General features: G+C 40.2%; 1 protein-coding gene across 1 annotated transcript in view; it reads right to left on the reverse strand.

The window, feature by feature from the left end:
- Window positions 1-17,934, reverse strand: part of GREM2 (gremlin 2, DAN family BMP antagonist) — a 77,877-nt gene extending 59,943 nt beyond the window's left edge. The window contains exon 1 of the mRNA XM_044266283.1: window positions 17,899-17,934. The gene's annotated coding sequence lies outside the window, so the exon portion shown is untranslated. The remainder of the gene's footprint in view (window positions 1-17,898) is intronic.
- Window positions 17,935-20,041: the final 2,107 nt, after the last annotated feature.

The following is a 20,041-nucleotide window of genomic DNA, read 5'->3' on the forward strand; positions in this document are numbered from 1 at the left end:
TACAGCGTATTTTCCATTTTGGAATTTGAGTTGGTGTATCTTCTCCCCTTCTTCTCCCTTCTCATCATGAGTTACGCTAACGTTAAGAATCAATCACAGTGTAAGAATGATGACCACATAATCGGGAGGCCATATTTTATCATTGTGAATAACGTAGACTTTGGGGCAGATGGAACTGTATTCAAGGCCTGCACTCACTGCTTTGGTTCTACAACTATAATAATGGGTTGTGATAAGGACTGAGTATAGTTCATTTGTGAAAGCATACCACACAGGACGTGCCACAGTGTGCGAGTATTAGAAAGAGCTATAACTGGGGCACCTGGGTGGCTCAGTTGTTAAGTGTCTGCCTTCGGCTCAGGTCATGATCCCAGGCTCCTGGGATGGAGCCCCATGCAGGGCTCCCTGCTCAGCGGGGAGCCTGCTTCTCCTTCTCCCACTCCCCTTGCTTGTGTTCATTCTCTCGCAGTCTCTTTCTCTCTCTCTCTGTCAAATAAATAAATACAATCTTAAAAAAACAAAGAAATAGCTATAATTATTGGCAATGTGCAAATGAGTACAAGTTGGCTTCTAAAGTGTCATAAATAATTTAAATATTTTTTAAAAATAAAAATGATTAGCATCAAGACAAATCAGAAATGAATGATGTAAGATGAAACTCTAACAGTGTTTGATAGGACCTCCTTGTGTCTCTGAGGATGGAAAAAAAAGCTGTACATACAACAGAATTGAGTGTGCACACCAGGGAATGTTGACGTCACCTGTATTTTGGATGCAGATGATGTATTTAGGAAAACTTATCAGCAGATCAAGAGATAAGTGTAAAATGGGCCTTCAATGATTTGAGTTTAAGATACTTGTACTGGGAAGATATTCAAAGTATGTTCTTCATTAAACATTCACTCCAACTATCCTTGGAGAATAGTATGATTTGAAACAGATGCAAAAACTGCAGTTAATTCATAATTCCCACAGAGCAGATAGATTCTAATTGCCAGGATATTTTAGTCACCTTTGATTTAATAGCCCTTGGTTTTCCCTGTCAAATTTATTTTTCTAAGATAGGACAAACATTAGCTTTGTGACACTTCCTTGAAGTTTATAAGGGTTTCTAGTAGAATATATCCTAAAAGTGTTTTTTCGATAAATAGTTGTTGCAAATGATGAGGGACTGACTTTACCTTTTTAAAGATTTTTATTTACTTGAGAGAGAGAGCAGGAGCTGGGTGGGGGCAGAAGGAGAAGCAGGCTCCCCGCTGAGCAGGAAGCCCTATGCTGGGCTCCATCCCAGGACTCTAGGATCATGACCTGAGCCAAAGGCAGACGTTTAACCCACTGAGCCACCTAGGCACCCAAGGGATTGACTGTAGTCATCATTTACTAACAAGCTCCATTTTTCTCTGTCATTGGAGTCTAATATCTACAAGAGGCTTTATGTAATATATTCATATAACTCATGTTTGATGTTTGAAAATTGAATAAATCTTCAGTTGTTATAAATCAGATCAAATTTTAATAAAATCTTTAAAATGTTTCTTTGCAAACGCTGGAATATGAAATCTCTTGACAATTTCTGGAAATTCTGCCAAACAATAAGCAATAAAAATCAAAGTGGGTCTTTATTTATTTAAAGACAGCAAGTTGAACATATACAAAAACTGCCCCCGCCTCCCAAAACAGCCACTTAAATGACAGGATATTAAGAGGAGGAGGAAGGTATTAAGTTAAAAAAGGAGACAGAAATCCAAACGGATGTAAATCCAAGTAGGAGAGCAGACAATAGCAACAGAGTTTCAGAGGCTGCAAGGAGGGGGGTTTATCATTCTCTAAAGACCCTATGCCAGGGCACCTGGGTGGCTCAGTGGGTTAAGCCGCTGCCTTCGGCTCAGGTCATGATCTCAGGGTCCTGGGATCGAGTCCCGCATCGGGCTCTCTGCTCTGCGGGGAGCCTGCTTCCTCCTCTCTCTCTGCCTGCCTCTCTGCCTGCTTGTGATCTCTCTCTGTCAAATAAATAAATAAAATCTTAAAAAAGAAAAGAAAAGACCCTACGCCAGCAGGGAGGCGGTCAAAGAATCACTGAGTGTGAAAGAAGTCTCACAAGCAGGGCTGAGCTGGGGCGGGTCAAACCAGGGAAGTGTCCTAACGGTCTGGTTAGGACAGAATCAGACTTCGGCCCCTCCACTGTTCTACGTAGGAGATCGTCTTACCCCAGGGTGTGATGTACATTGATGTTCTGAACACACTTGTGCACACGTACATTCACTCTTTGGAGACAGTCAAAGCAGAAGGGCTCTGGACTCTAGGACACCACTTGAAAGTGAGGACGCTTGCTACAAAGAGGGCGACTGAGTGAATGTTGGAACAGGGAGTCCTGAGACGCCGGCCCAACTCAGCACCCAAAACTCTGGCCGTCAGGTTTATACCTCCCAGCCAGGATAGGAAGAGCCTTCCCTGGGACATCTCTTAACCCAGTGCAGGATTAAAAAAAAAGAAGAAGAAGAAGGCTTGATGATACTGCCTTTGGGATCGCCCCAGATAAAGAACTAAAGTAGATCCCTTGCGGTACATTTTACTATTAGCAAGTCTATTCAGCAGTACTGCACTGCCGATCAGTTTTTTAGTTCTTTAATTTTAAATTTGTACTGCAAACTGCCAGGATGTCTGTCAACACCTGAAGAAAGTCTCTAGCATTACAGAAAGCCCCAAATAAGCCAACCAGTGAGCAGAAGCAATCAGAGAAAAGAAAAAACAATTTGGAGAGAAGAAATCTCAAAATCCTCAAGGCAACTATTGCGCCTTTGGGAAAAAAAGAAGACACCACCAAAAAAGGACTCCAGAGAATAAAAGAGAACTCTTGGAAGCTAAGATATTCCGAAGCAAAATAATTAATAATAATAAATAACCTGTAGCAAAAATTAAAAAAAAAAAACAATAAAAATGGGGACATGAAGTTCAGGAAATCTTTACAAATGACAAACAAAACAACAGAAGATGGAAAAGAAGAAAGATATGTTCAAAAAAAAAAATTAAAGGACCAGGTCAAGAAGACTTATCTGAATCAAAGGAATTTTAGAAGGAGTAAAAGGAGAAAATTATCAAGAAAATACTTGAAGAAAATGTTCAGGCGTAGAGGAATCCACCAGTATCTAGCATAATGAACGAAACCTTCCTTCCCAAAGCACATTAAGAGTTTTCAAAAATGGGACAAGGTTAAAAATCCCCAGTTTTCCCAGAAAGGAAAACAAACAAACAAAAAACAAAAATAGTTTTTATATAAGTAACCAAGGATGAAAATTGCGCTGGACTTCTCAATAGCTGTACTAAAAGCAGAGGATAATGGAACAAGGGTTTTAAAATTCTGAGGAAAGACAGTTATGATATGATCTCTCTGATATGAAGAACTTGAGAGACGGGGGGGGGGGTGAAGGGAGGGAAAAATGAAACAAGATGGAACCAGGGAGGGAGACAAACCATAAGAGACTCTTAATCTCAGGAAACAAACTGAGGGCTGCTGGAGGGGAGGGGGAGGGAGGGGGAGGCTGGGGATGGACCCTGGGGAGGGTACGTGCTATGTGGGTGCTGTGAATTGTGTAAGACTGATGATTCACAGACCTATATCCCTAAAACAAATAATACATTTATGTTAATAAAAAAATAAAAAATAAAAAATAAAATTCTGAGACAAAATGATTTTTCAAGCTGCAGTTCTCTTTCAAATTGATAAATATATTTTAATTTATTCATTATTAGTTTATTAATACATGTAATTTCAAACATGCACATCCTGAGAAATTCGATCTTCCATGTCCCTTTTTTGGTGAAGTTACCAGAGTGTGCTGCACCAAATTAAGGAGAAAAGTAAGAAAGAGAAAGACATGGGATGAGAAACAGAGGCGGTATTTGGTGAGCTGTGATGGTGAGAGAGATCCCAAAGATGGCCACGCAGCCCCCAGACTGGGGCAGGTCCGAGGGCACCCTGAGACACGACCTCAGGAACATGAACATCAGAGAACACCTAATGCGATTAAAATATCAACAGGAGATTATGCAACTACGGAGAGTGTGTGGCTGGAGAAGCAATAAATAGAACGAATATGAAAATAAAAAACAATTATTAATGAAGGGAAAGTAAAAAAATATGCAGGAAAGGGAAATTAGTGAGAGTGTACTACAAAGCTCCACTGTGAATTGTACGTCCTTGTTTATGATGGCATAAGAAGTTAAAACATTTTTTAAAAAAAGATTTTATTTATTTATTTGACAGAGATCACAAGTAGACAGAGAGGCAGGCAGAGATACAGGAAGGGAAGCAGGCCCCTTGCTGAGCAGAGAGCCCGACACGGGGCTTGATCCCAGGACCTGAGCCGAAGGCAGAGGCTTTAACCCACTGAGCCATCCAGGCGCCCCAAGAAGTTAAAATTTTATCTAATCAGAACTGTAGTATTAGGATGGGACCTGTGTGTGTGAGCGCGCGTATGTATTTGGGAGGTGGTAGTGATGGGTTTGGTGGCATAAGGTGACAAAGAGTTCAGTCCTCATCTTCCACAGTGGGGAGTCAGTACATCCTGCTAACAGCTAAAAAACTGAGATCTCAAAATATCAGCATGTTATATAGAGAAAGAGAAATAAACACCAAGAGGATTAGCCAGAAACATTGGAAATAATTTTCTTTTGGAAGCTGAAAATTTGGGGCTAGGTTAGCAGCTGAGGGGTTTCTGATTTCTTTATTAAGCTCTGTAGAAAAATTTGCCTCCGCACTATGAAAATGTGATGTTGATGAAAGAAAAAATAAACTCAAAAAGAAAAGAGCCTGAAAAGCATTTATAACATTCAAATTAAATAAATAAAACACTGACTATGGAAAGGAAATGCATAACATATAAAAACAGACAGAAGTTGTTCAGCAAGTTCTGAATCATAATTGCAACTGATCGAGAACTACATTGATTTCTTTCTTCCATACGGAGATCCTATTAACTGGAAGAGTCTTCCCTGGATACTCCACGATGGGCTAGACAGCGATTCTTGAACTTGGGCTTTTGAGCCTTTTTTACTCTTAAAAATATTATTGACGCTCATGAAGAGGTTTGGTTCTGTGCATTATATCTATCATATTAATCATATGAGAAATTAAAACAAATTTTAATTAATTTATTAACTCATTTATAAATACTGATCATAAATTCACTGTATGTTTTATGAAAAGGAACTATATTTTTTTCCCCAATTTATTTATTTTCAGAAAAACAGTATTCATTATTTTTTCACCACACCCAGTGCTCCATGCAAGCTGTGCCCTCTATAATACCCACCACCTGGTACCCCAACCTCCCACCCCCCCGCCACTTCAAACCCCTCAGACTGTTTTTCAGAGTCCATAGTCTCTCATGGTTCACCTCCCCTTCCAATTTACCCAAATTCCCTACTACTCTCTAACGCCCCTTGTCCTCCATGCTATTGGTTATGCTCCACAAATGAGTGAAACCATATGATAATTGACTCTCTCTGCTTGACTGATTTCACTCAGCATAATCTCTTCCAGTCCCGTCCATGTTGCTACAAAAGTTGGATATTCGTCCTTTCTGATGGAGGCATAATACTCCATAGTGTATATGGACCACATCTTCCTTATCCATTCATCTGTTGAAGGGCATCTTGGTTCTTTCCATAGTTTGGCGACTGTGGCCATTGCTGCTATAAACATTGGGGTACAGATGGCCCTTCTTTTCACGACCTCTGTATCTTTGGGGTAAATACCCAGGAGTGCAATTGCAGGGTCGTAGGGAAGCTCTATTTTTAATTTCTTGAGGAATCTCCACACTGTTCTCCAAAGAGGCTGCACCAACTTGCATTCCCACCAACAGTGTAAGAGGAACTATATTTTTTAAATAGAAAGAAGAATGGCCTTCATTTATATCTTTTGCAAATCTCTTTAATAACTGGCTTAACAGAAATCAGCTGGATTTTCCTATCTTCTTCTCCATTCAAGCTGTTGTGTTGTTTCAGTTGAAGTGTGTGAAGAAAATCTGGCCTTCCAAAGACATGTAATTATGTAGCTTTTTAGATAATTATTGTGAATGTTCTTCCATAGTACACCAATACCGGACATGAAATTGTATCTTAAGGGTTAGCTGAAATGTGGAATTTAAGAGGATATGAATGAAATTCTTGAACTCCGTTACATTGAAACTCATTGGTCTACCATTCCCTTCAAATGGACCTTGTAGTCAAGGATTTTATCAACATCACGCACTGGCTTACTGAAATGCAAAGATCCTGAAAATGCTGACACGCTTAGTATACAAGACATTTTATCACCACCAATCTCATCAAAAGTCTTTGACAAGCTGTCAAGGTACTGGTGGCAGATAAAATTTTCCAAAACTAAGGGCACCTGGGTGGCTCAGTCGGTTAGGCGTCTGCCTTTGGCTCCGGCCATGATCCCGGGGTCCAGGGATCAAGTCCTGCATCAGGCTCAGCAGGGAGCCTGCCTCTCCCTCTCCTCCCTCTCCCTGCTCCTTCTCTCTCTCTCTCTCCTATAAATAAATAAAATCTTAAAATTTTTTTTCCAAAATTCAAATATTTGCTTGAAGGCTCAGATTTTTTCATTGGCAATCGATACTGTCAGTTGCTTTCTTTGAAGTGACACACTTGTTTTGTTCAGTTTTCCCATCTACACATGTTGGCGTAATCCTGGTTTTCCCGATACTGGTGTCTGATGGTACTCAATGCATTCACCTCCAACCGCCACACGAGTGTTCTGCCTTGAAACAGTCCTGCTACTTCACATGCAGCAGGCGTATTTTGTGTGTGTGCTTCCCACTTGCCTCATACGGTATTAGAAAGACATCTCATCAAGGGTTGAGATTTAATAAAATTAGGAATTTTTACCACTGTGTTGAGAATGTCCTTAGGTGAAACTGGCAATCTTTCCCTCCCTGTGATTGCACGGTCAAATACAACTACAGTACAGTTTGGAGACACAGCCCTGACTGGTGCTGAGACGTTAGAATTTTTAGCCACTGCTGCTTTTTATACCATCAGTGCCAAGGTCAACACAGTTAAAAAGACCAATAATGTCTCAGTATTATCGTGACCTTTTGGACTGCCAGAAACTGTCTTAGGGACTCCCTCTGGGCTAAATCATATGCTCCTGGAAAGTGGTGATTAATTCTCATTTACTCTTTTTTTTTTTTTAATGATTTTATTTATTTATCTGACAGAGAGAGGGATCACAAGTAGGCAGAGAGGCAGGCAGAGAGAGAGAGAGAGGAGGAAGCAGGCTCCCTGCTGAGCAGAGAGCCCGATGCGGGACTCGATCCCAGGACCCTGAATCATGACCTGAGCCGAAGGCAGCGGCTTAACCCACTGAGCCACCCAGGCGCCCCTTATTTACTCTTCTTTGTTTCTATAATAGGTGGTCAAAAAGTATGTTGACTTGAATAAAGATAGTTAAACAAAACATTCATGGACAAAAACGGTGGGTAAATTAACGGGAGAACATGCCAAGAGATGGACCCTTAAAAAACAAATGAAAACTTCTGAATGATATTACTGTATTTATTATTCTCCTTAAAACTTGGCCTCCACTCATCTCCCACGCCCCTACTGCTTCTCAGCTGGCATGATACTGGCCTAGAGAACACGCCACTCTACCACCAAGGCTTGCATTCAAGACTTCCCCGTCCAGCTAAATAAAACCAGTATCTCTGTCGATAGCCCCTTATCTCTGATCCCTAATTAATCACTTAGCCTCTTTCAAATACGTGATGGTCCAGTTCCTCTGCAGGTAATATCCTTACACTGTTTTCCTACTTCTCTCTGTTTTCCCTTGTCTTTCCTTTCTGGTTAAAATCCAAACATATTTATGATATATGTCCTGGTGACCTGACCCTAGGGACATATGTCATCCCTGGCCAATGGTTTAGGTTATGTTTAGGTCACATGACTTAATTTTATACGCAGACAGGCCATTGTTTGCTAGTTGACTCATATGTATGACTCACATCTCCCCAGGTATCAAGCTCCTGGGGTATGGAAATCATCTCTTTCGAGATGAGACCAGGAAGGAAGGAGACAAGTTCCATGAGTGGCTCATGAACCAATAATTACTCTATAATCTGTCATCATTTATTTCTCTTGCAGACTCCATAGTGTTTAATATGGTACAGGCTTACTGTAGGTCTTCAGTAAACACTTGTAGATTAATTGAATGCAGAAAGTAAGGGCTGCTAGTTGGAAGAAATATTACCCACAAGGGAGTGAAAAGACTTGAAGGATTATATGTGGTAAAGCCAAGTGAAGATTGCAGATTCCAGTTTTCCAGTTGATTCCACTGCATTCTCTTTGTCCACCATAACAGGCCCAGGCAAGAGTGGACATGGAAAATGCAGTTAAAAAGAGTAAGTCCTTTTGGTTCCATAAATAAATACCTTCGCATTAAATAGCTCTTGCCATAAAAATAATAAAATGAAATTTTCTCAGAATCAATCATTTTTATCCTAGCAATCCTATCCCATACTTGGATTTTACAAGGTTTTTACTGAATAATGTAACAAGGTTTTTGCTGAAAAAATTCCTTGAGACGCTTGCTGAAAACTGAGACCATTGTCATCAGTCACACAAAATAATGTTGCACTTAAAAAAATTTAAAAAAATTAAAAAAAACCACCTGCCATAGGAACCGTGAGCTGGAAATACTCACTGTGTACTTAGTAATCGTCACATACTTGGATATCAGTTTCTGAGTCCTCCTACCAGGTCTCCAAAATAGCTATCATCAACCTCACGTAGAGAAAAGTTCCCTAATGCTTAGAAAGAATAAGAAACTTGACCAAAGTCACAGAACGTCGGGGTTGGGGACTGTCGTCTGAACCCAAAAGTCACGTTCTTTCTCCTCCACCCCATAAGAAGATCTCGTTTTAATAAGGTGTCACCTGGCCTCGCGCAACACGGATGAGGGAAATGGATTACGGGCTACTCTGTGAATATCAAATGCAGCCCGACGCTGCTTCTTGCTGATTGAAAGATTCCCCACGGAAAGGGGAAAAAACCACCAGCACCACCACATACACTTGTCTGGATGAGTGTGCGTTTGGGGTGCCCGTGGTTGTGTAGAGGGAGGTGATGCAATCGTCTCTCTGCTGCTGCTGACTCAGAGAAGAGCGATGGTAAACATACACAGAGGGTCCCGGGGCCCCATTCCTTTTGTGAACCGCATGACCCCGGCTCATCAAATCCACGGCGGTGGCTCGGACGCCTTCCTAATACAGTCATTTCACCTTGTCAGTCTAAGGAAATGACTGAAACCGAAAAATGACAGAGCTGCCGTAACCTTGAGAAGCAGCCCTGCCCCCGAGCCCCAGCCATCCTGTGCTCCCAGGGATTACGACTCCGACGCTGACAGGTGGTGTCAGAAAGCAGGACTTAATCCTCCAGGGGGCTGCCCGGTGTCCGGTTTCGCCCTTCACTGTAGGTGTAATCCACGCCATTAGTTTAATATTACTCTGTGGGAAAGACACCAAGAGACAGGGTCCTGGACAAGGTCCCGGGATTTCCAATATCTCTAGGGGAAATCATTTATATCTGGTGCAGGGCTTTCCCTGCAGATTTTCCCGTGCAAACATCTGTAGGACTCCAGAGCCCGTGGTGTGTATTTCTGTGCCCGTGCAGACACATACTTTTTTGAACTTAACATCTCTTTACACACCCACCACATATGCCCAAAAGTATGAAGTCTGGGGAGTGGAGAACACACTGCTCCCCAGGTTGGTTCAGGGAAGGATGGGCTGCTCGGGGCTGCACGGTAAAGGGGAAGAAGCAGGGGAGCAAAAATGGCTGTAGGAATACGTTCTGTAATATAACGGCAGAACAAATTGATTTAGACAAGAACAAAATAGCGGAGGATGGAAAAAATGTTCTGTGCCCAGCTATTAATCCAAGTATGGGATAGGATTGCTACCTTTTGTCTGAGTTTCCCAGGACGTTAGTCAAGGGGGCGCATGGGAAACTTGGGCCGTTTCCATAGCGACTGCTGGCAGGACCAGGTGAACCTAGAATCCCACATCATTTTGCAAATGTCTGTGTTGGTGGGACCACATATCTAGATGGCCTCACCTTCCCAACCCCTAGACGCGTGTTTTCTTTACGTTTCCTTCCACTTCATGTGCCTGGTTAAACTAAAGATACAGGCTAACTTGTTCCCAGTGGCCTTTGAACTTGCAGTGTTTACAGATATTTTCAAGGCAAGATCTATATGAGTCCCCACTGTTGAGTTTTCTAAAATTACTCTGGAGGAAGGCAGAGGTGTGACAACTTTAAACCCTATTACCGGTCTGGACTTCCTCTGTATCGTTCACCCTTCCTTCTGAGTTAGATCTGGGATAAGGCTAATCAAAGTGTAACCTCAGGATCCTGCAGAGGCTAGCCGTATTTTCACACGATCATAAGGTTTTGTAACATTTGCAAAGGGAAGCTGTATTAGCTGCGGTTGTTAAATACTGAACACCTCTGCACTTCAACCCGTCCTCTTCCATACCTTGCTTTGAGTCAGGTAACACCGGCATGGCCAGGGGCATATTTTGCACATCTCTGGGAGAACCAGAGTTGGACACACATTCATTTTGGGTTTGGTAGGATATAGTTACGTGGTTCACAGTCACTCCTATATGTGGGCAAATGAACTTCCAGTAATGGAAGACTTTTAGAACTAGTGCGTGGATTTCCTTTTTGTCAGAGTTACATATTTATAATTTTGGATTTTTGTTCCTCAAATTAACTTGGGTCTTCCCCTGACTTGATTTTATATGTCTCTTGGTGTTTGCCTTACGTTAACATTTTGTTCTACATGGATAGAGGATTCCCCGTCGTTCAATGTATGACTGAGGGATCCTAATTATACTTTTAAAAATGTAGTTCAGGACCAAAGTCTACTCGGAAGTTATGCACAGCCTCTATATCTCCTAATGCCAGACTATATTTACTTAGGAAATGACAGTGTCAAATTACCATCGAAATCAGTAAAATTGAATGCACCTTCTATTACCCAAATTGACTACACTCTTCTTTCATTGTATTTTATAAATTTACATTTTTATAAAATGACTAACATTTTACAGATGGTTCTGTGGGCTATATGTCTACCAATTACAATCAGTGTCATCAATTAAAGCAATGTTTTTTTTTTGTTTTTGTTTTTTTTTTTTTTACAAGACCAGGGGTTAGATTTTATTTATTTATTTATTTGACAGAGAGAAATCACAAGTAGACGGAGAGGCAGGCAGAGAGAGAGAGGGAAGCAGGCTCCCCGCTGAGCAATGTTTTAGGGAGGGCATACCTCTTATTTACATGTTGGGTTCAGTCATTTCAAATAAGTATACTAAGAAGCTATTCCTATTTATTGCTTCCTCCGTAAACTTGATGTCACTAAATTATATTACATTTTAAGGAATAGTCATCCTTAACTCTGAACACTCAAGAAAGACTTTTTATAGGCAGTAGTTTGCATCAAAGCCACAGATGGACACTAAATCATTTAATCTTTGAGCTTTTGTGTTTTTCTTTGAAACCAGGGAACAATTTTTTCCTTTGATATTTCAGCATCAAACTTTAAATTATTAGAGATTCTGAGAAATATAAATACACATCTTCCAAAAGAAAATGCAGATTAGTTTTATAACAGGTTACAAATTAAATTGAGGACCTCTATTTCTGGCCAAGTTAAAAAAGAGGGGATTGAATTTATGCTCCTGACTGAACCCACCAAACCCCCAAACCAAAACCAAACCAAAACAAAACAGACAAAATACTTGAAACTGTGGTTTTCAAGACAAGGAACCAAGAAAACAAAAGGCACTGATCCTTGAGAGATGGAAAACCAGCAAAGTGGGCCTTATGATTGCCTCAGATGACTGCTTTGAGAGAGTTTCTGGGTGGTGCTGCAGGGAGAGGGACACAGGTGGAGCCCAGTGGATTTCCTGAGTTGAAGAAATAAAGCTGAAAGTCTGGGGAGGTCAAGGCAGCTAGAGTTCTCGTAACTGAAACAATGAGAGTAGACAGTGGCGCAGGGGGAGAACTTCAGGTATCTTCAGTGGGTCCTCTTCTAGAGGTCAGCTGAATACTGATCAGAGAATTCATGTAAAGCAACTACCCAGGGCCAGGAAAAGAATTATCCAAATGTATTAGAGATCCAAAAGGATCAGCCTGTTTCCATGTAACTTAACTGTTCCCCAGAACAAAACCCGAGGATATTTAAAGCACTCTAGAATTATCCAGTCCCCAGCAGGTAAAATTTACAATGTATCGTATCCAATCCGAGATTACTAGGAATGCAAAGAATTAGAACAATATAAACCACAATGAAGAGAAAACACAATCAATTGAAACCAACTAACAATGGACACAAATGGTAAGACTAGTGGAAAAGTACATTAAAGAGTTATTATAGCTATATCCCATTAAGTTCAGAAAGTTGAGACATGAAAAATATAAAAAAGACCTAAATCAACTTCTAGAAATGGAAACTACAATATCTGAGATTAAAAATACACTGAAAGAAAATACACGGGATAAGAATTTTTTTTCTTTTTTTTTTAAGATTTTATTTATTTATCTGACAGAGAGAAATCACAAGTAGACGGAGAGGCAGGCAGAGAGAGAGAGGGAAGCAGGCTCCCCGTCGAGCAGAGAGCCCGATGCGGGACTCGATCCCAGGACCCCGAGATCATGACCCGAGCCGAAGGCAGCGGCCTAACCCACTGAGCCACCCAGGCGCCCCCGGGATAAGGATTTTAATGAAAGATTATATATGGCAAAAGAAAAGATTAATGAACTCGAGGACACAGCAATAGAAACTATAGTTGACATTTGAATGACACAGGTGCTGACCCCTTCAACCTCACTTTTATATGCTAGGAACAAACATTTGGAAATTGAAATTAAAAAGTGATATCACAATAACAAATATATGAAATATTTAGGAATAAAAATAACAAAAATTACACAAACCTGTACACTGAAAACTGAGCCTTACTGACATAAATTAAAGAAGACTTGACTAAATGGAGAGACATCTTATTTATGGGTTGAAATACTCAGTATTGTTAAGATGACAACTATCCTTATGTGGATCTACTGATTTAATTCAATTTCAATAAAATCCTAAGCAGGTTTGTATTTTTTTTTTTTTGGTAGGTATTATCAAGCGGAGTCTAAAGTTCATGTGGAAATGAAAAGAACTTAAATAACCAAAACAATTCTAAAAAAGAACAATGTTGGTATGTGAACACTTTCTGATTTCAAAACTTCTTATGAATTTACTGTAATTGAGATAGTATGTCATTAGCATGAAGATAGACAAACTAATGAAAGAAAAAGAATAGATTGTCCAGAAATAGATTCACACATGATTTTTGACAAACATGAACAGGCAGTTCAATGGAGAAAGGATAGATTATTTAGCAAGTGGAGCTGGGACAACCGATATATGAAAGAATGAACTTTGACCTGTACTTTGCAATGTATGCAAAAAGTTACTTGAGGTAGATATAAATGTAAAACTTAAAATACAGACTTCTTTAAGAAAATACAGAAGAAAATCTTTGTGACTTTAGGCCAGGCAAAGACTTCTTAGATATAATACCCAAAGTACAATGTATTTTTAAAAATGATAAATTGGGGCGCCTGGGTGGCTCAGTGGATTAAGCCGCTGCCTTCGGCTCGGGTCATGATCTCAGGGTCCTGGGATCGAGTCCCGCATCGGGCTCTCTGCTCAGCGGAGAGCCTGCTTCCCTCTCTCTCTCTGCCTGCCTCTCCATCTACTTGTGATCTCTCTCTATCAAATAAATAAATAAAATCTTTAAAAATGATAAATTGAATTTTATCATCAGAATTTAAAATGTCAGCTCTTTAAAATAAACTGTGAAAGAGGTTATTTAAAGAATGAAAAGATAAGCCACAGACTGGGAAACTCTATTTGTAGAACATCTATCAGACAAGGGACTTGTATCCAGAATGACTATATTCTGAAGTCTCAGAATTCATTAGTAAGAAAATGACCCAAAACATGAGCAAAGGGTTGAATCATCACTTCATCAAAGCACATGTAAAGATGCTTCACATCAGCAGTCGTTAGGGAAATGCAAATTAAGATCACATGACACTACTGCATACCTATTAAAATGCTAGAAAGGGTGACCATTTCAAAGTCAGGAACTGTAACTATTTCACTGTTGGTGCAAATGTAAAATGGTACCACCACTTTAGAAAATAAACCACTTTAGTTAAAACAAAAAAGTTGGACCCATACCTAGAATTTGATACAGTCACTTCATTTCTAGGCTTTAACCAGGGGGAAGGAAAGTATTCCTTTATCTAGACTTGCGCAAACACGTCTGTAGTAGCTGTATTTGTAACAACTCAAATGTTCACAAACAAGTGAATGGATGAACTAATTGTGGGAGAGCCATACAATGGAATACTACATAGAAAAAAAAAACACTGAACTATTGATACAACAGCATGGGTAAGTATCAAAATAATCATGAGTTAAAGAAGCTAGACATATGGACTGTATTTACAGAAAACTCTAGAAAATGCACTGGGTGGTAGAGGGATTCAGAAGGAGCCCAAGGAAACGTCTGAGTGTGCTGGATATGCTCACCATCTTGATATAGGTCAAAACATACGTTTTAACTAAGCATAGTTTATTGTATGACAACCTACCTTTCTAAGGCTTTTTTAAAAAATTTTATTTATTTGAGAGAGAGAGAGACAGAGAGACAGCAGAGTGAGGAATAGCAGGAGTTGGGGGGGGGGTTGGCACAGGGAGAGGGAGAAGCTGATTCTCACTAAGCAGGGAGCCTGATGCGGGACTTCATTCTGGGACCCGGGGATCATGACCTGAGCTGAAGGCAGACACTTTGTGACTGAGCCACTCAGCCACCCCCTTAGTAAAGCTTTTTAAAAATGCAACTAAAAATGTGTGCTGGGCACCTGAGTGGCTCAGTCGGTTGAGCGTCTGCCTTCGGCTCAGGTCACGATCTCAGGGTCCTGGGATGGAGTCCCATATCAGGCTTCCTGCTCAGCAGGGAGTCCACTTCTCCCTCTGACCTTCCCCCCTCTCATGTTCTCTCTGTAATAAATACACAAAACCTAAAAAAAAAAATGTGTGTCAATGTTATATTGGCTGTCCTTTGCCTCCCACTAGCTTTCTGATGATCACGTGGACTTCCCATCCATTATGTTCTTAGAATTTGGTTAGAAATCTTGTTTTCTTCCAGTGCTTTCAGTTGTAGATGTACAGATGGAGGTGTTTATTTGATTTTCATAGCTGTTGAAATGCTTTCACTGGGAAGCTTGGTGTTGTTAGGTCTCTGATACTATCTTTTTAAAACTAAATTAACTAGGGTGGGAAGGTTTTGTGAACACCTTTCAGAAAGTTGAGGAAACTCCAGTAAAGGACAAATGTGCCTCAGAAGGTCTGAGACACTTCATGTGCGCAAACGGCAATATCCACCTTCGAATTGTGCTCTACCCTGGGGTCTGCAGAGTGTCTTCTGGGAGAAGTTAATACAGTCCTGACAGTTCTGTTCTGGAGTTTCCCTTTTTCATTTACCAACACCAATGAAATCATTCCAAAAATGCAGTGCCAGGTAACCCAAGGCATCATGTTTTTGTAGGTCATGTCCCACATTTTTTTTCTACATGCTTTTTGAGTGAGTACATTAGTAAAATGTATGTAGATGTAATCATCTGCATGTATTACAATATTAAATTACTTGTTTTCTTTTGATATGAATCATCCCTGTTCTGAGCTTAGTGCTTCATACCCTATGGGCATGCGATGAATGAAGCCTGACTCCTGATTTAGGTGGGAAACAGTGGAGGCAGGAAGGACCTGGCCTATCCGGGTTAAATATCTGCACATTACCAATTTTAATCATATAATATTTCAACATTTGGAACACTAAAATTGTTATTGATTTTGATATAGAACCAGTATATCTATAAGAAACATTCATGCGTATGTACTTTTCGACGGTTTTCCTGACTCTAGTCTAACTGATGATATTCTAATGATATTCAGCTTACCAGATGGCATTCCTCATGCGTGAGCAAGGTTAACTAGTGAAAGGAACACTAGAAAAGGAATCCCATAAATCTGGCTTCTATTCTAAAAGGTGTGTGGCCTTGAGGAAATTTCATCACCTGTACAATGAGAACTGTTTGCATCCATGGATTTCCAAGAAGCCGCCCACTGTTAAATACCTGATTAGGACCGATCTTTAGGGAAGAATTCAGATCAGTCTCTTCTCTGGCATGGATGGTAGTCCCTGCCCTGCAATGAACTTTTCAGGGGTAACACATGGGCCCTCAAGTTCCACTACCAATTACTTCTCAGTTTTCTAATTGAGGAATTTGAACTATTGATTTTGTTTGAGGAGATAATGAAGCCAAATGCAAGTGTTGGGATCATCATCAACTCCCTAGTCCCCGAGACATTCTGACTGCCAGGACCAGGCACCTACGTCAGCGTCACCACTCAGAACTGGCTGACTCCTGGAGGGAGTCTAATTACACCCACAAGGCCCCATGAGAATTTTGGCACCTTTTGATCCAAGCTGTGACTGACGCTGGACTAAATAAGCTTATTCTTCCCATTCTCTTGTCTTCCCTACTTTTCATTATGGCCGGAATATTCCAATAGATTTATTAGGAATTTTTAAAATTTTCCATTAAAAGAAGATGTATTTGCGTTCTGGTGTACTCGGACAAATCTTTTACACTGCACATACTTTGTGGAAGAATTTCAAGCAGCAGCTAATGAGGAAATCGAGTTTGTTTCACTAGTGTGTTCCCCCATCACTTTGGCTCTCTATAAAGTGAATATTAAGCACTTGAACAATAACGGAAGGAGTTAGCACTACCTGACAGATAAGACTTATCCTGACTTTTCTAAGCATTATTTTTCTGCATTCTATATAATTAGACATACTTCCGGAAACTCAAATTATCTTAAAGAGTAAAGTCTTCTCCAGCAGCTGACCACTGATGTCCCTATGTCAACAAGGGAGAGACACTGCCAACATCAAGTCTATTTTATCCCCTGCTGGGCTTTACCTTTGGCTAATGATTATGGGGAGTTAAAAGTCAAGTTTTCTTATACTTGTGAGGTAGTCTCCCATAATTCTTATTTCGTTTTTCTTGGTGGATTGGTGGTATGGGAAATCATCAAGTCAAAAATGTTGACTGAATAACCTAAATATTTCAGGCAAGCAAGTCAAGTCAGATGACTTGTTGGATAGTCGCTGAATTGAGCATTTGTTTTACCAGGTGTCTAGACTGGTAGCACAGTGAGGTATACGGAGGAAGATGCTCTGAAAAAGGACTTTGGTTGTATTAACATGACTGACACCAACTGTCAACGTCCCTTACTGGCAAAATAAAATGACGTTTCTATTATCTGAATCAGTCCTTAATCTTACATTAAAATTAGTCCCTGGCGTTTGGAAGCAAACCTATCAAAACAGCGCTAATGTGTGGGCAGAGTAGGGATCAGGGTAAGGAAGTAAGGCACTTCCCTGAAATAAAAACTGAAGTAGGACCCAAAACCTCAGTAATTAAGAGAAATAACACTTCAAGAAAATGCTTAAGAAACAAAACCAAACACCAAATCCATGAAAAAAAATCCAAGATGAATAAAAACATCAAAATTTTGATAAAGATAGGATCAATGCTAGTTGGATTTTCCCCTTTTGGTTTGAGCTTAGTACATATGACTAAGAGTATCATTGCTGACACCATCTATGTTTAAAATGCTGATATTTTGTTCATCATGGATTTTTGCACTCATTTTTATTCTTTAAAATATTGCATGAAAATATTATTTATCTTGATTACTTAGGGTTTTGGCACTCTCTTGCATGTTGTCCCAGAGTGGTTCTTGTCGTGCTCTTGTCCCAGGCCCAGCTTTCTACTTCGAGGCCCAAGATGAGAGACTGAAATTCCAAAGTCACAGAGTCAGTAAGTGGTGAAATCTGGATTGAGCATCAGGCCTCATCAGGCCTTCTGTTGAGAACTGTGCTTGAATACTTCTCAAAGCTGCTGTGTAGTCTAACCGCTCCAGAGGGGCTGGAGCTCTGTTTCTGGGTTGGTAAATTCAGAGCTAACGATCTCAGAGATGAGATTCTAGTTTGATAGGGATCCAGGAATGAGTTAAGGGCTACTTATCTCAAATGGGAGGAATGTTTAACATTTTTGTTATTGTTGTTGGACAGGATTCAGTCCTGAAAAGTCAAAAAAAGGGAACGGGTAAGGCAAAAACGGATCATCTAAGGAGTAAGTTCTCAGAGGAGGAACCTAGCACTGTATAGCCTAATGATGAAACAATAAACTCTCTCACAAAGCACTAGGGCTTTTCCTACATTTCTTCACCCAAGTACTTATATGATGCATTTAAGAGCTCTGGGACACTGAGGAAAGCCCTTGGAGCAGGAAGGGGTGCTTTTCCTCCGAGAAGGTGTCAATGGATAAAAATAAGGGAAAATGTTTACTTGCAGAAGACAAGAGGAATACCAGGTATTTGAAGGTAGAACTAGTAAGGTTAGAGTTGGTCCTGACAGCCAGCTTGGAAGTCAGTGAAGTAGGATACTGGAACCACTGGTGGGCAGGTGGGGGCAGGAAGAATGTGGAAGGCGAGGGCAAAGGCAATTGGACAGTTTTGGAAGACTCTTTGTGGCAAGTGTGGTAAGTGTTATTCTAATTTTTTTTTATAAAAAATAAGACCACAAGATTATACTCTAGTGGGAACAAAACTGAGATTACATGGTGGAAAAGAATATGAACCTAAGATTTACTTAATTGAAACTTGGATTTCAAGAACTTTTATTGGATATTTCCTAAAGGGTAACCCTTCTCTTACATTTGGTATGTTATAACATTTATATTATTAATATGTTGTTCATTCCAAAGACCATCATAGAAAGACTATTTTTTTAAGAAACTTACACAGAAGGAGAATGTAAAACAATATCAGAATTTGGGTGATACATGCTATGCTGGGAAAAAAAGAAGAAAGAACAAAATCACTCTTGTAAAATCATAGAGCATTTGGCAATGGCAAACCCCAATATAGAGAGGCTGTCTGCCCAAAATAAGAAGAAAAATTAATTGAATTCCTATGCATCCTATGGAGGTTATTTTAAAAAACATTTCTTCCAACTTCCCAAGGCAAACAGCCACACACCTTATAGAAATGAATTCTCTGGAGAAAACAGACAAGAAAGAAAGAAAGAAAAACTATGAGCTCAGTGATGTACACCAGTAATTCACCAAGGCAGCATGAAAGCTTAAGTAAAAATTTGAATTCACTGACAACCCACTTTAATTTACTAGGGCCCACAACAGAATTGACTATGTTCTTTCTGCACCTTGGGTTAGCTCCTCTAACCGCTTCCTCCCAAATGCAGTCTTTTATGAATCCTGTAAATGGATCTGCCTTCCTTTCCTTTTTTTTTTTTTTTAAGATTTTATTTATTTACTTGACAGAGAGAGAGAGATCACAAGTAGGCAGAGAGGGATGTAGAAGCAGGCTTCCTGCTGAGCAGAGAGCCTGATGCAGGGCTTGATCCCAGGACCCTGGGATCATGACCTGAGCCAAAGGCAGAGGCTTAACCCATAGAGCCAGAGAGGTGCCCCAGCCTTCCCTTTCTTGACTGAGTTTCCTGCATTCATCTGGAGAGTGTAATGTAGCGTTTGTGACAGCTGGTCACGTTACTAGCATCGCCCCTCCATATTTCCTGTTCAGAGTTTAGGGAAACCACAAAATCTGGAGAATCATAGCTTTGGTTTGGTTTGGTTTGGTTACAAAACTTCTTCTTCTTCTTCTTCTTCTTCTTCTTTTTTTTTTTTAAGAAACTGTGAAACCACACAACGAGTCCATAGTCCCAGAGGCTGCCAAGTATCCCTGGTTGACCTAGTTAGTACTGTAGTGGAAATGGGGGAGGGGTGAAAGTTAAAGAACACAACTCCAATTAAAATATTC

This window comes from Neovison vison, chromosome 10, assembly GCF_020171115.1.
Source record: "Neovison vison isolate M4711 chromosome 10, ASM_NN_V1, whole genome shotgun sequence".
Classification (NCBI taxonomy): Eukaryota; Metazoa; Chordata; class Mammalia; order Carnivora; family Mustelidae; genus Neogale; species Neogale vison.